This window comes from Durio zibethinus, chromosome 5 (genome assembly GCF_047325235.1).
Source record: "Durio zibethinus cultivar Kanyao isolate XHJ-2024 chromosome 5, ASM4732523v1, whole genome shotgun sequence".
Lineage (NCBI taxonomy): Eukaryota > Viridiplantae > Streptophyta > Magnoliopsida > Malvales > Malvaceae > Durio > Durio zibethinus.
The window spans coordinates 19,562,834-19,577,464 of NC_143166.1; positions in this window are offsets into that span (position 1 = coordinate 19,562,834).

Genomic DNA, 14,631 nt, shown 5'->3' on the forward strand with positions numbered 1-14,631 from the left:
GATTACCTTAATAATTATATTACCATAATGATCTTACAAAAAATATCAAACATTGCCTTAAAGTAATTATGACTTTACTAATTATAATTTATAACTCTGGAGTTTCGTCTCGTTGAAGAGGATTTAAGGTGTCTTATTAAGCACAAAGCCATACTTATATGAGGGATAATTCAATTAATAAAGAGAGAAGCTTTATTTATTATCAATTAGAATTTAATTTAAAAAAAATACTTAGGGAATAAAATATTAAATGTATTATGTTGATACAGAAGAACTCATTTTTAAAATCATTTTAAAATAGAATCTAGAAAAAGTCTAAAAGTATTTTTTAAAGAAAAAATTATTGCACATAACATAGCAAGAAAAATCTTGTTCCCAACTCAAGTTGTTACTTATTAAAGGTCCATTTGAATGAATGATAAAATTAATTTTGATGAAATTGAAACTAGCGGTGAAAGTGATATTGGTTACTATAGTAGTAAGATTAAAATCAATGATGGGATATGTGTTTGAATATAAAAGCAGCGGTAATGATAACATGAATTGTAGTAAGAAAAGAAAATAGCTATTAAAAACATTAGACTAAAAATTATATATAATAAAAATTTTAAATTATTTAACATTTATAAAATTAATAAATTATTAAAAATTAATTAATTATTTTATATTAAATAATAGTTTTGCTAATAAATAATTAAAATTTATTTATTAATTTATTATATAATAATAAAGTTTTTTATTTATTATTTCATAATTTTTAAATAAAAAATGTAAAAACTAAAATTACAAGGACATTTTTATCTAGATAACTTAACTTGAAGGATAAAAAAGAAAAATAAATAAATAAATAAAAAACCAATTTATCAGTGGACATAAATACTACAATAGACAATTTGCAAAACTTCAACTACACCTATAATTCATTTGGATCTCACTTATTGACAAAAAATTACATGTTAATTGGTAATTGCACTTCTACTAGAGATATGTTAGCACCAAAATAGGGCCTAATAAATGTGATTTTTTGTACTATTTCATTTCATTCATTGTTCTCTAAGAAGCAGAGAACTCATTTGTTTAGTTTTCTTTAGTTTCATAGCAGCAAAAAGTAGGAAAATGTACATATAATATATGGGTAAACCCTTAGATTCATCACTCATGAATTGATTTAATTATGATTGCATTGAATGCAAATTATGCAGATGTTGAGCTGGAGAGGGTAGGTAGGGATCACGATCCTTTAAAAATTTTTTACCCCTTGTTATACAGTGATCAATCTCATTTAATTATTACTTTGATTCCTCTTTTCTTTTAAAATTATTGTACGACCCCTCTTTCATCAATTTTTTGCCTTCATTTTGAAATTATGTAATGATTATCACATTGAATGTAAATTATGTAATATTATAGTATTGAAAGAAATTATGTGAATTTTTTCATAATTTGCACTTACAATATTTACTTTGGGTTGTTTAAATATTTCATCTATGAGATAAAAAAGTACAAGGTTGTAAACAAAAATAATTTATGGATATTTTAATTTCTTGATAACTTGAATTTTTTTTTAGTCTTCTTAATGTGTTGTTGAGTAGAATAATTTGGACCTTTAATTACAAAGGAAATGACTTCAAGACGTATTGCAAATGCCATTTTTTTTAAGATTTATTTTGGCCTAACTAATTATAGTATGCAAAAAGAGTGAACAGAAATGCTTCAAAGATTCAATGAAGCCTTATTTGTTCTTACTTTACACTAGTAAAACAAGCCATTAAACAAACTATTTGGCAAGAATGGAAATACCTTGTCTTTAATAAGGTTTTTTGCAACAAATAATGCTAAAGAAACTTGCTTTTAAATTAGAAAGGAATGGGAGAAAGGAAAAGAGTTTTTTGACTTTCAAAATTATGAATTGTGTTGTAGAAATGAACTTACATAAATCTCTATTTATAAAGATTAAACGTAAGGTTGTAACTCTTTGATTATATTACTTAGATTACTTCAATTGATTAAAAAGATGTCTTTATAAAAGATTACATATATATTAGTTCATTTGAATAGTTAAACTTTTCACACAAAGAGAAATCATTATTCATGTTTTTGAAAATTTTAACTTTTCACGCAGAGCAATCAACTCGACCTAAAAAGTAGTCGACTACCCATTTTTATTTTCCAAAATGCTTTTTGAAATAAAGCAGAAGAGTCATCTTTATAGCAAGTAACTCCTTTCATCTTACAAAATGCATTCGACACATGGGCAGTTGATTACTTCATATAGCAATAAACTCCTCTCAATTCCAAAAAGGCTCCACTAATAGCCACATATAAAGTAGTTGATTCCTTTTTTAATAGTAGTTGACTGCTATGTCCTAAATCAATTTCCAAAAAACTCTTAAAAAATTGAGAATTGAATTCATTAGGATTAGGAATCGATTTCCACTCATTTCTCGTTATAGTAGTTGGTTGATATAGGCTAATAGTCGGTTGCTATTTTATACAAAAATTATTTTTAGCTTTTATTTGTCAAAATAATCAACTCCATGCCTTTGATAGTTGACTGATCTTCTTGAAAGCTTAAGGCAGTCGCTCCTATAAATACAGTAGTTAACTGTCTCTATAAGCAACATTTTTAATATGATTCTTTTAAGTCTAAAATCATGTCTTTAATCTTTGAAACTTTATCTTAAACCATCTTATAGCTTAATTTGATTTCTCTTTGATTAAGTTATTACTTAATCATATTTTCATATTTTGAAAATATTTTCTAACATTTTCCCACATATTTTCAAAATAAGGCTAAGTTTCGATACTTTCAAAAATCTAATATATGAATAAAGATATCATATAACATGATTTCAAAATCTTTACTTTAATGATAAATTGTTATTGATTTAGTCAAATTGAATGGTGGATCTTAGATTTTTGAACCAGCCAATTTATGTGACTAGTACCAAACATAAATTTATGCTTTGACACAATTTCAATGATCATGTCTCATGTATGTTCATGAGTGTTTTCATATGAAATCCATTAAAAATGTAATCATATAAGCATTCTAACATTAAATTTGCATGTTATGAATTTTTTAAAAGTTAAAACTCAACCCTTCCACATATGGTTTAAATACTTATTTACCTTGGAATGGTTTTAATTTAGATACTTTCAATCACATTCAAATGATGTACTTTACTCATTAAAATTTTAAGACTTAATGTGCAACTAAGCGTTAAGTTGAGGTTCCATCATATGTAACTTAATATATGAAATTTAGTCCTATCTCTATGGAAACTTTAGACACTATATCTCTTTTGAGTCTTTTTGTCAATGAATTAGCCAAATTTTCACTTGATTTGATAAAATCACTGGTGATCACCCTATCTTTTATGGGTTGTTTGATATAGCTATATCTTAGTCTTAGACTTATATATCTAGACTTTCCATTGTACACTTAGCTATATGCATTTTGCAAGTGTAGCTTGATTATCACAATGGATAGGTATAAGTGAAATTGGTTTTGGCTGTAAAAGAATTTCTAATAGTAACTTCCTTAGCCATTTCACTTCCTTACATGCTAAAGCTATTACCATAATTCAGATGCCATAGTAGAGTCTATTATGGAAGTTTATTTCTTAAAACTCCATGAAACTGTAGCCCTACTAATCATGAAAATCCATCCACTTGTGAAAGAATAATCCTTCATATTAGTTATCTAATTTACGTCAGTGTGTCTTTCTAAAATCGAAGGTTCACCATAATAACAAATACCATAATTCATAATCTTTTTTAATAATTTAAAAACTCTTATAATAGCACTTCAATGCAAATTACTTGGGTTGCTTGTATATTTTCTAAGCTTACTGCACAGGCTATATATGATCTAGTGCAAGTTATTGCATACACTAAACATCTTATAACCTTTGCATATTCAAGTTGTGCAACTGACATTTCTTTATTTGGAGTTAACTTCAAATTAGGATCAAAAGGTGTTGAAACTATTGCACTATCAAAATATTAATTTTCTTTTTTAGAATTTTCTCAGCCTAATGTGATTGTGACAAAGATATATTAAAGTTTTCTCTAATTATCTTGATTTTCAAAATCACATCTGTAACACCCATGTCTTTTATAACAAATTGCTAGACAAAAACTTTTTAGTGCATTCAACTTATTTTAAATCGATACCAAAAATTAACATGTCACCATATATAAACATATAATGACACCTTTTCTTTTTTAAACTTACTATAGACACATTTATCAGACTCATTAATCTTGAATCCATTAGCTATCACAATATCATCAAACTTTTGATGCCACTGCTTAGGAGCTTATTTAAGTCCATCTGATAACTTAATCAACTTACACACTTTATTATTTTAACTTGGAATTATAAACCCTTCTGGCTGATCAATACATACTTTTTCATCTAATTCACTATTTAAGAATGTTGTTTTAGCATCCATTTGGTGAATTTCAAGTTTATATATAGAAGCCAATGCTATAAGCATTCTTGTTTTAGCAATTCTTGCTATCGGTGCATAGATATTAAAATAATCAATACAATACCTTTTTATAAATCTCATAACAAAAAGTCTAGCTTTAAACTAGTCTATAGTTCTATTGATTTTCATTTTTTTTTGAAAATCCACTTGTAACCAGTAAGTGCGATCAAGAGGTAAATCAACTAAAATCTATGCATTATTCTCCATAATAGAATCTATTTCATCATTTATAACTTCTTTCTAAAAAGGTACATCTTGAGACTTCATTGCCTCTTTAAATGTCCTAGGATTTGATTCCATGTGTTTGTTAATTGTTTCTCTTGTTCCTCCAGCTAGGAACATGTAAAACTTCAGATGAAAAGTTTTAACTTTTCTTACTCTTTTACTTATTCTAGGTATAATGGTATCTTTTTTTTCGATGAAATTACCTTGCCTCGCTCTTTTGAGCAATCTAAAGAAATTTCTTTTGAACTAGATTCTAATTTGAATCTATATTCATCAAAAATAGCATCCTTAGATTCAATAACCATATTAGTAGGATTTAAGTCATTTGGTTTTATCACTAAGAATATATATGCATTGCTATGTTGAGCATAGCTAATGAATAAGCATTCAATTCCCTTTTCATGTAATTTTTTTTCTTTTAGGTTCGGAAACTCTTATATTGTTCTATAGCCCATACCTTAAGATAATTTAGGTTAGGCTTTCTTTTTTTTTTTTTTTTCATATTCTTATAGTGTTAACTTGTTCTTTTTGTTAGGAACTTTATTTTGGATATGGCATGAAGTTAACAATGCCTCACCCTAAAAAACTTATCCTAAACTGGTGTAGGATAATGGTGCATTATCCATTTCGATCAATTCTCTATTTTTTCTTTTAGCCACACCATTTGATTGTGGACTATAAATTGGTATTACTTCATGTATTATTCCATTGGATTCAAGAAAACTAGAATCAAAATATTTTCCTCCCCTATTAGTTCTCAAAGTCATAATCCTAGAATTACAATGTAGTTTTACTTCATTTTTATAAGTTTTAAACTTATCTGAAGCATTATCTTTAGAATGAATCAAGTAAACATAGTAATATCTTGAGTAATCATATATGAAAGTTACAAAGTACTTTTTTATTATCTATTGAAGGAGTACTATACAAATCACATATGTTTCTATGTATTAATTTTAGGATTTTAAAAATTCTTTCAACTTTGTGAAAATGTTTTCTAGTAATTTTAGTAAGCATGCAAGTTCTACATTTTCCATTGTTCTTTTTAACACTTGGAAATAAACTTGATTTAGACATTCATCCATTCTTCTATAATCAACATGTTATAATCTATAATGCCAAAAATTTAAAGAATTAAACAAGAAATCATAAAAAATTATTATTTAAAATAGAGTTTAAACATGCCATTATAAGCATAACACTTTCCCACAAAAATGACACCCTTAGAGAAGATAAACTTGTTTCATTCAAAGACTAACTTGAAACCATACTTATTAAGCAAGCTAGCAGATACAAGATTTTTCCTAAATTTTGAGACATAGAAAACATTGGTCATTGTTAGTGTTTTATCAAAAGTGAATTCTAAATTGATTGTTCCTTTGCTTTGATATTAGTTGTTAAAGAATTCCCCATGTATAACACATTGCCTTCCTTTTCCTCTTGGAATGTTTTGAACGTGCAAACATGCTTTGTAGCACTGAAATCAATCCACCATATCTCATTTTCTATGACATTAATTTCAAAAATCATAGTAATAAAACTTTTTTTGGTTGCTTTTAATTTTTTTATTTCTTTTTAATTGCAAAACAATATTTCTTGAAGTGATCTTACTTTTCACAATGAAAATATGCACCTTTCTTCTTCTTGAACTTCTTGGCATTTGGCCATAATTCCTTTCTATTTATGGGTTTGAATACCTTGACATCTTCCACCACATTAACCTTTGAAGAATTAGCTTATTTTGTCATTTTCCCTACAATATTGTCTATATGCGAAAATGACTTGCAAGTTCTTTAAGATTAATGTTTTAATGTTTTCTTGAAATCCTTTCATAATGAAGGAAGTTTGTCAATTATAAAAGATACAACGAATGCTTCATCTATTTTTATCTTGTATTGTTTGAACTTATTCAATACGGTCTCAATTTTAAGAACATGAACCATGACAAATTTAGAATCAGTCATCTTGTATATGTTCCATCTTAAAACTAAGAGCTTTTTGGATGTATCATCCTTTTTCGTGTACTTTGCATCCAACTTATCCCATACTTCTTTTGTCAATATGCATGAAATATAGGTATCAAATAGAGAATCAAACATACCATTTAAAATACAACCACGCATACATAATCATCGTTTTCCTCTATATTCTTATGTGATAATTGTATAAGTGATCTTTTGACTTGAAATTACTTATGATCTTATATGATGTATGTTATACATTGACTTTACTTATGGTTTCAAAAATGCTCTAGTCAAGTATTGTTGGCTATAACATCAGGTATATGAAGTTGTATAAAGTAATCAAGATGGGATTCATCACCTTATGTGATCAAAATAGTATCTCAACTAGTCTTGATTGAATTAACTTGAAAAATCTTTAGCCAAAGTGAAATAATAGTTTAGAAATGTTCTAAAACTTATTTGTGAGTTAATGTCAGTGACAAGATTTAAAATGGTTGAACAAGATTGAGTAGACACTAAACCATACTCAATGTTCAAACTGAGATACTATGTGATGAAAATATATTAATTATACACTAAGGCCATTCATGAATAGATTGTCAAGCCATATTGACTTTTCTTTAGTAATTAGGGGTCATGGTAATGAAACAAGCATTAATCATGATCTATAAACATAGATTGGCTAATAGAAGAATTAATGATAAAGACAAAAAGTTTATTTCATCCATAGTCGAATACTAAGGCTCATAATGCTTGTGTTTGTTGCCAACATGCTAAAGAACCTAATGGGTCACATATAATAGGACAATTGTGAAAGATTAAAATTAGAACAAATTAAATTGGACTTAATTTGGTTTTAATATGACAAAAAATAGAGGAAAAAAAAACAAGAGAAAGAGTTTTCCCTTGTTTTGGTGGATTCAGCTAGCATAGGTTATTTATGAAAATATGCATTCCATGCATTAAACCTAAGGTTGGCTGAATACTTCCCCTAGAAAAGGAATATCAAGTTGTTGCCCTTATTGTACAATTTTGTAAGCAAATAGCAAGTTTCACTCAAGGCAAAAATAAGCTAAGAGAGTCTAAGCAAAATGTGAGAGAATACAAGAGATCTTACAAAAACTTACTAGCTAGAGTGTGATTTTGAGTTCCACCATACCTTGGAGAAGGTTTTTTCACAAACATTCATATGTATTATCATTAGAGGCTACACATATGGGTAGTTTCTTGGCTTGGGAAATTATTTAGAAGGTCACCAAATTGAACCAAAGGAATTTTTACATTTTGGCATTTAAGGTAAGACCCATAGCTAAAACCTATGCATGCTTGTATAAATTGTATGTTCGTATGATCTTGTTGATTGATCTTGGTTTTAAAAAATTGAAAATTTTAAAATTCCTCTACTTTAACTCTAATTATTGATGATTAATTCTTTTTAAGTGGTAATGGTGCCTTGTCAATAAGATTTGAATTCCTAAATTGTTTGGGTTTAAGAAATAAGATTTCATATAAAAAATCTAAATTAAATTGGACATTTTAAATTGTTTAGAACTTCTAATTAACAAGAAATGATTTCACTATAACACCTAGTTGGACTAAGAAATTTTCAATGTATGTAATTTGACTTGATTTTAATTTATTGGCATTCCTAAATGGTTTAGAGTGATGTTGACAATGCTACATTAAAATTCAAGTAAAATTATGACTCTTTAATTGTTTAGGAAATTATAATTGCAAATTACTTGTTCTTAAGGGAATAGTTAGACATATTCGGCTAAGCTAGCTAAACATATCTATGCTTTGCATCGCATTGAGTTGAATTGATGATTGATATATGATATTGATATTGATTCAAAGAATAAAAGCGTAAGATCATGAATTTGTATCAAACATGATGATTGTTATAGTATGTATGCTATTTATGAGATAAATACCATGTATGCTATGTTGATTTGTTATTATACATACTAGAATTTATATGTGATAAATGCCATGTGTAGTTGTGAGATGCATGATAACATTTATTGGATATATGATCAATTTTGATGCATGCTATATAAGACTTATGATGAATAAAAAATCTCTCATGAAAATATTAAATCTTAATGCCTTTCATTAAAATAAACAATACTATAGGGGTCAATGAGACTAAACTCAGATACTCATTATTCGAAATAAGGTTGTGTTATTGTTAATGGGTCTTATTTAACTATCATTATATTATCTAGAAGTGACAAACTTGATTATATAATGATAGAGACAATAATTAGGTGAATCACATAAGATGTGATTAAACAAGAAGTTGTCACCTAATTGATCTATGAGTCACATAAGGATGTGATTGATAAGCAAGTTATCTACCTAATTTACTTATCGTGACTTATTGAAAATAACCTTAAGGTTATGGTAAACTAAATGGGATCCTAGCCCACTAGGAAAATATGATTTTTTTTTAATTAATAGTGAGGGCTATTGATTTGATTAAAGTAGTGAGATAAAATAATATATAGATTTAAACCTTATATATATCGGTATTGAACAATATGATTGATACTTGTTTATATTTTAAGTTGAACAAGATGAGTAATAACTAGTTGTTTTGAAGCATACTTGATGCTAACATGCTCATAAGGCTTAACTTCAATGATTGGTATTACAATATGAAACTTGTCCTAAAGTAAGAGAAAATGCTTTATGTTCTTGATGAATCGATTCCATCAAAACCAAATGCTAGTGCTAATGATGCAATATGAAGGCTTTATGAAACCCACAAAGACCATGCTAATTAAGCTGCATGTATTATGGTGGCTAGCATGACCCTTGAGTTACAAAGGCAACATGAGAATATGGATGCTCTGACAATCATTCTATACTTTAAGGAATTGTTTGAAAAACAAAAACAGACTAAGAGGTTTAAAACCTCTAAGGAATTATTTTCAAATAGTGATGTTTGAGAGCATTTTGGTCAAAGGGCATTGTCTCAAGATGATCAATTAGATTAAAAAAATTGGACAATTGAGATTTGTGATAGATCATAAGTTAAAGTGTTGACTTGACCTTGTCAGCTCTTCTTAGTAGCTTTTCACAATTTGTAATTAACTTCAATATGCATTAGATGGAAGTAAATTACCACAATTGATGAATATGCTAGACAATGCTAAAAAGTTCATTAAGAATCAAAAGCTTAAAACTCTTATAGTTTTTTCATCTAAAGCCAAGAAGAAGAAAAGTAAAAAGGTTAATAAGAAAATGGATGCAAATAAGATTATCAAGCCTATTAGCAACATCAAGAAGGACAAGGGTGCAGGTCACCATTGTGGTAAAAAAAGTCATTGAAAGAGAAATTGCAAGGTTTACTTGGCAAGTTTGAAAGAGAATAAGTCTAAAGAGACTTCTACTTTAGGTATATTTATGATTAAGATCAATTTATCTCTTTTTGACATATCTTCTGGGGTATTAGATATCAGATATGGTTTTCACTTATGTAATGACATATAGGGACTAAAGAAGAGTAGATGCCTAAAGAAGATAGAGGTGTTCTTACATGTTGGGAATGGTGCAAGTGTTGTTACCTATGCAGTGGGGACATATTATTTGCCTTTACCTTCTGCTTTAGTTTTAGAATTAAAGGATTGCTATTATATTCCTATCATAAATTAAAACATCATTTCAATTTCTTATTTAAGTGTGAATGATGGATACTCATTTAATACTAAAGGTAATTGTTATTCTTTTCTATTTAAATGATATGTTTTATGGCATAAGAATGAATGATAATGGCTTGGTGTTCTTAGATTAAATAATAATGTTATTAATATAAATGTCAAGAAGGCTAAACTAGATAAAAAGAATCAATCTTACTTGTAGCATTGTAGGCTTGGTCATATCAATGAAACAATAATCATAAAGTTACATAAACAGGGATATTTTGATCATTTTGATTATGAATTATATGAAATTTGTGAATCATGTTTGCTTGTATAGATGATGAAATCACCTTTTACAAGAAAATGAGAAAGAACTAGTGTGGTTCTTGTACCAATGCATTTAGCTATATATGGCCTAATAAACACAAATGCTAGAGGAGGATACTCCTATTTCATTACATTCATTAATGATCATACAAAATATGGTTATGTGTATTTAATGAAACACAAGTATAAAACCTTTGAAAGGTTTAAAAAATTTGGAATAGAGGTTGAAAAAAATTGGTAAAAGTATTATAACACTTAGATCTGATCGAAGTGGTGAATACTTAAGCCATGAGTTTCTAGGTTATCTAAAAGGGAATGGGATTCTCTCATAATGGACTCCACCTGAAATACCACAGCACAATGAAGTTCTTGAAAAGAGAAATAGAACCTTGTTCGACATGGTTTGATCTATAATGAGTAATTCGAATATTCCTATATCCTTCTATGGTTATGCACTTGAAATAGTTGCTTATCTTTTAAATATACTTCCATCTAAATCTGTTGACAAAGCACTGTATGAGATGTATAAACGTAAAGACCTAGCTTGTCACATATAAGGATTAAGGGATGCGATGCTTATATGAAGCATACACAAGCTGACAAGCTTGGTGCTAGATTGGTTAAGTGTAAATTTGTAGGATATCTAAAGAAATATTGAATATTATTTCTACAACTTTAAGGAACAAAAAGTGTTTGTTTTTAGACATTTTTTTTCTTGGAAAACAAGTTTATCCTTGAAGAGAATAGTGTAAGTAAAGTCGAACTTGAAAAAGTTCAAGAAACACAAATTGACATAAGAGTGGAACTTACGCTAATGGCTAAGGCATCAGATGTGTAGTCGAAAGCTCAAAATACACAAGAACTCTATATGTCAAATAAAACTTTCAAGCTCCTAGGAGATATGAATTTCTTATAGACAAAGATGAGTTGATCATAGATGATGATCCTACTACCTATCAAAAAGCAATTTTGGACATTGATTCTAAGAAATGGCATGAGGTTATGAAATTTGAAATGAAATCTTTGTATGCAAATCAAGTATGAACTTTGGTCGAACCACCTGAAGAGATAAAACCCATAGGGTGTAAGTAGGTTTTCTAGAAGAAAACAATATGGATGGCATTGTACAAATGTACAAAGCTAGGTTAGTTGCAAAAGATTACAATAAAAAAATAAGGAGTTGATTTTGATGAAACCTTTTCACCAATATCTATGTTAAAATCCATTAAGAATTTGCTTACTATTGTCGCATACGATGATTATGAGATATGGCAAATGGATGTCAAATTAGCATTCTTTAATAAGAATTTTCAAGAGGATGTGAACATGACATAACTCGCAAGTTTTGAATCCAAGGATAATTTCAACATAGTGCGTAAGCTTTAAAGGTATATCTATAGACTTAAGCAAGCATCAAGGGGTTGGAATATATGTTTTGATGAAGCAATTATTCAAATTCATAAAAAAATATAAATGAACTTTGTGTATATAAGAAGATAAGTACAAGTATAATTGTTTTCATAATGCTACATGTGGATGACATATTGCTTATAAGAAACGATATACTTGTGTTATAATCTACCAAGATTTGGTTATCAAAGAAATTTTTCATGAAAGATTTAAGAGAAGTAACATATATGTTGGGCATAAAGATCTATAGAGATAGAGAAAAAGGTTACTTGTTCTCTCACAATTCAAATACACAAACAAAGTGCTAAAAATGTTTAGCTTGAAATAATCCAAAAGAGGATTCTTGTCGATATCACATAGCATAAAATTTTTCAATGACATGTGTCGTAATACACAAATTGAGAAAGATGGCATGAATAAGGTTCCATATCATTTGGCAATTGGATCCATTATGTATGCAATCCTACGCACAAGGCCTGATATCTCATATGCTTTAAGCATAACAAGTAGATATTAAGTAAATCTAGGTAAATGTCACTAGAAGGCTGTGAAAACAATCCTTAAGTACTTGAAAAGAACTAAGGATGCATTTCTTATCTATGGTGGAGCCAAACTTCGAGTTGAGGGGTATTGTGATACAAGCTTTCAAATTGACAAAGATGATAGAAAATTTCAAAATGGCTATGTTTTTTTTACTATGAATGGTGGAGCGGTGCATTGAAAAAGTTTCAAATGGGGTACAATTACAGACTATGCAATCGAAGTTGAATAATCTTTGCATCTAAGGTTGCAAAAGAAGTTATTTGGATCAATAAGTTTATAACTAAATTAAGTGTTATTCCTAGCACTGTTGATCCGACAACAGTCTATTGTGACAATAATGAAGCAATCATAAAAGCCAAGGAACTAAGGTCTTATCAAAGAACCGAATATGTATTGAGGCGATATCATTTCATTAGAGACTTTGTCTCTAGAAGTGATGTTAAAATTAAGTGAGTACCCACCAAGGATAACATTGTTGATCCTCTTACTAAAACTATGTCCCAGCAAAAATGTGATACACATGTAGTCAAATATGGTATTAGATACATGAATGATTGGCTTAGTGTAAGTGAGAGATTATTAGTATTGGCTCTTAAAGTCGAATTATATTTTGGCTAAGACAATGTCATATTTGTAGTACTTTGATATTTGATATAGCATATGGTTATGCTTATACTTATGAAGCAAGTAACCGATCTTATAAGATGAAGTTTGGGTAAACTTGAGCTAACATGTAGGTGTTTATTACAAGAACAAATTCACTGAACATGACCTGATATGAAAATGCTATATGGGAGTTCATATAGTGTCTTTAGCTACATTCTCATGTCATGATTGTATAAGTGATCCTTTGATTTGAGATTACTTATGACATTATATGATGAATGTTATATTTTGACTTTACTTTATTTATGGTTCTAACAAAAAATACTTCAGTTGAATATTGTTAGGTATAGAATGAGGCATATGAAGATACATAAAGTAATCAATATGGGGTTCATCACCTTATGCGACCAAGAGAGTATTTCATCTAGTCTTAATTGAATTAACTTAAGAAATTTTTGGCTAAAGTGAAATAGGAGTTTAGAATTGTTCTAAAGTTTTATTTATAAGTTAATGTTAAGGACAAAACTTAATATAGTTGAACAAGAGTGAGTAGACTATAAACCATATTCAATGTTCGAACCGAGATATTATATGGTGAAAAGATATTAATTATACGCTAAGACCATTCATAGATAGGTTGTCAAGCCATATTGATTTTTTTTTTTTGCAAGTGAGGGTCATGGCAATGAAGCTAGCATTGATCATGATCTATAAACATAAGATTGGCTTATAGGAGAATTAGTGATGAGACAAAAAGTTTGTTTCATCTATAGTCAAAGACCAAGGCTCACAATGCTTGTATTTATTGCCAACATGCTATAAAACCTAATGGGTCACATAAAATAGGACAATTGTGAAAGATTAAAATTGGGATAAATAAAGTTAGACTTAATTTGGTTTTGGTATGACTAAAAATAAAGGAAATAAAACAAGAGAAAGAGTTTCCCCTTGTTTTGGTGGTTTCGACTAGCATGGGTTATTTATGAAAATATGCATTCCATGTATTAAACCTCAGGTTGGCTGAATACTTCTCTTATAAAAATAGCATCAAGTCATTGCCCCTTTTTGTAAACTTCTTGTAAGCAATTAGCAAGTTCACTCAAGGCAAAAACAAGCTAAGAGAGCTTAAGCAAAACTTGAGAGAATACAAAAGGTCTTCCAAACACTTATTAGCTAGAGTATGGTTTTGAGTTCTACCATACATTGAAGAAGGTTCTTCATAAATGTTCATATAGATTACCATTAGAGGCTAAATACTTGGAGAGCTTCTTAGCTTGGAAAACTATTTGGAAGGTCACCAAATTGAACCAAAAGAATTTTGGCATTCAAGGTAACACCCATAGTCGAAACCTATGAATACTTGTATAAATTGTATATTTGTATGATCTTATTGATTGAACTTGATTTTAG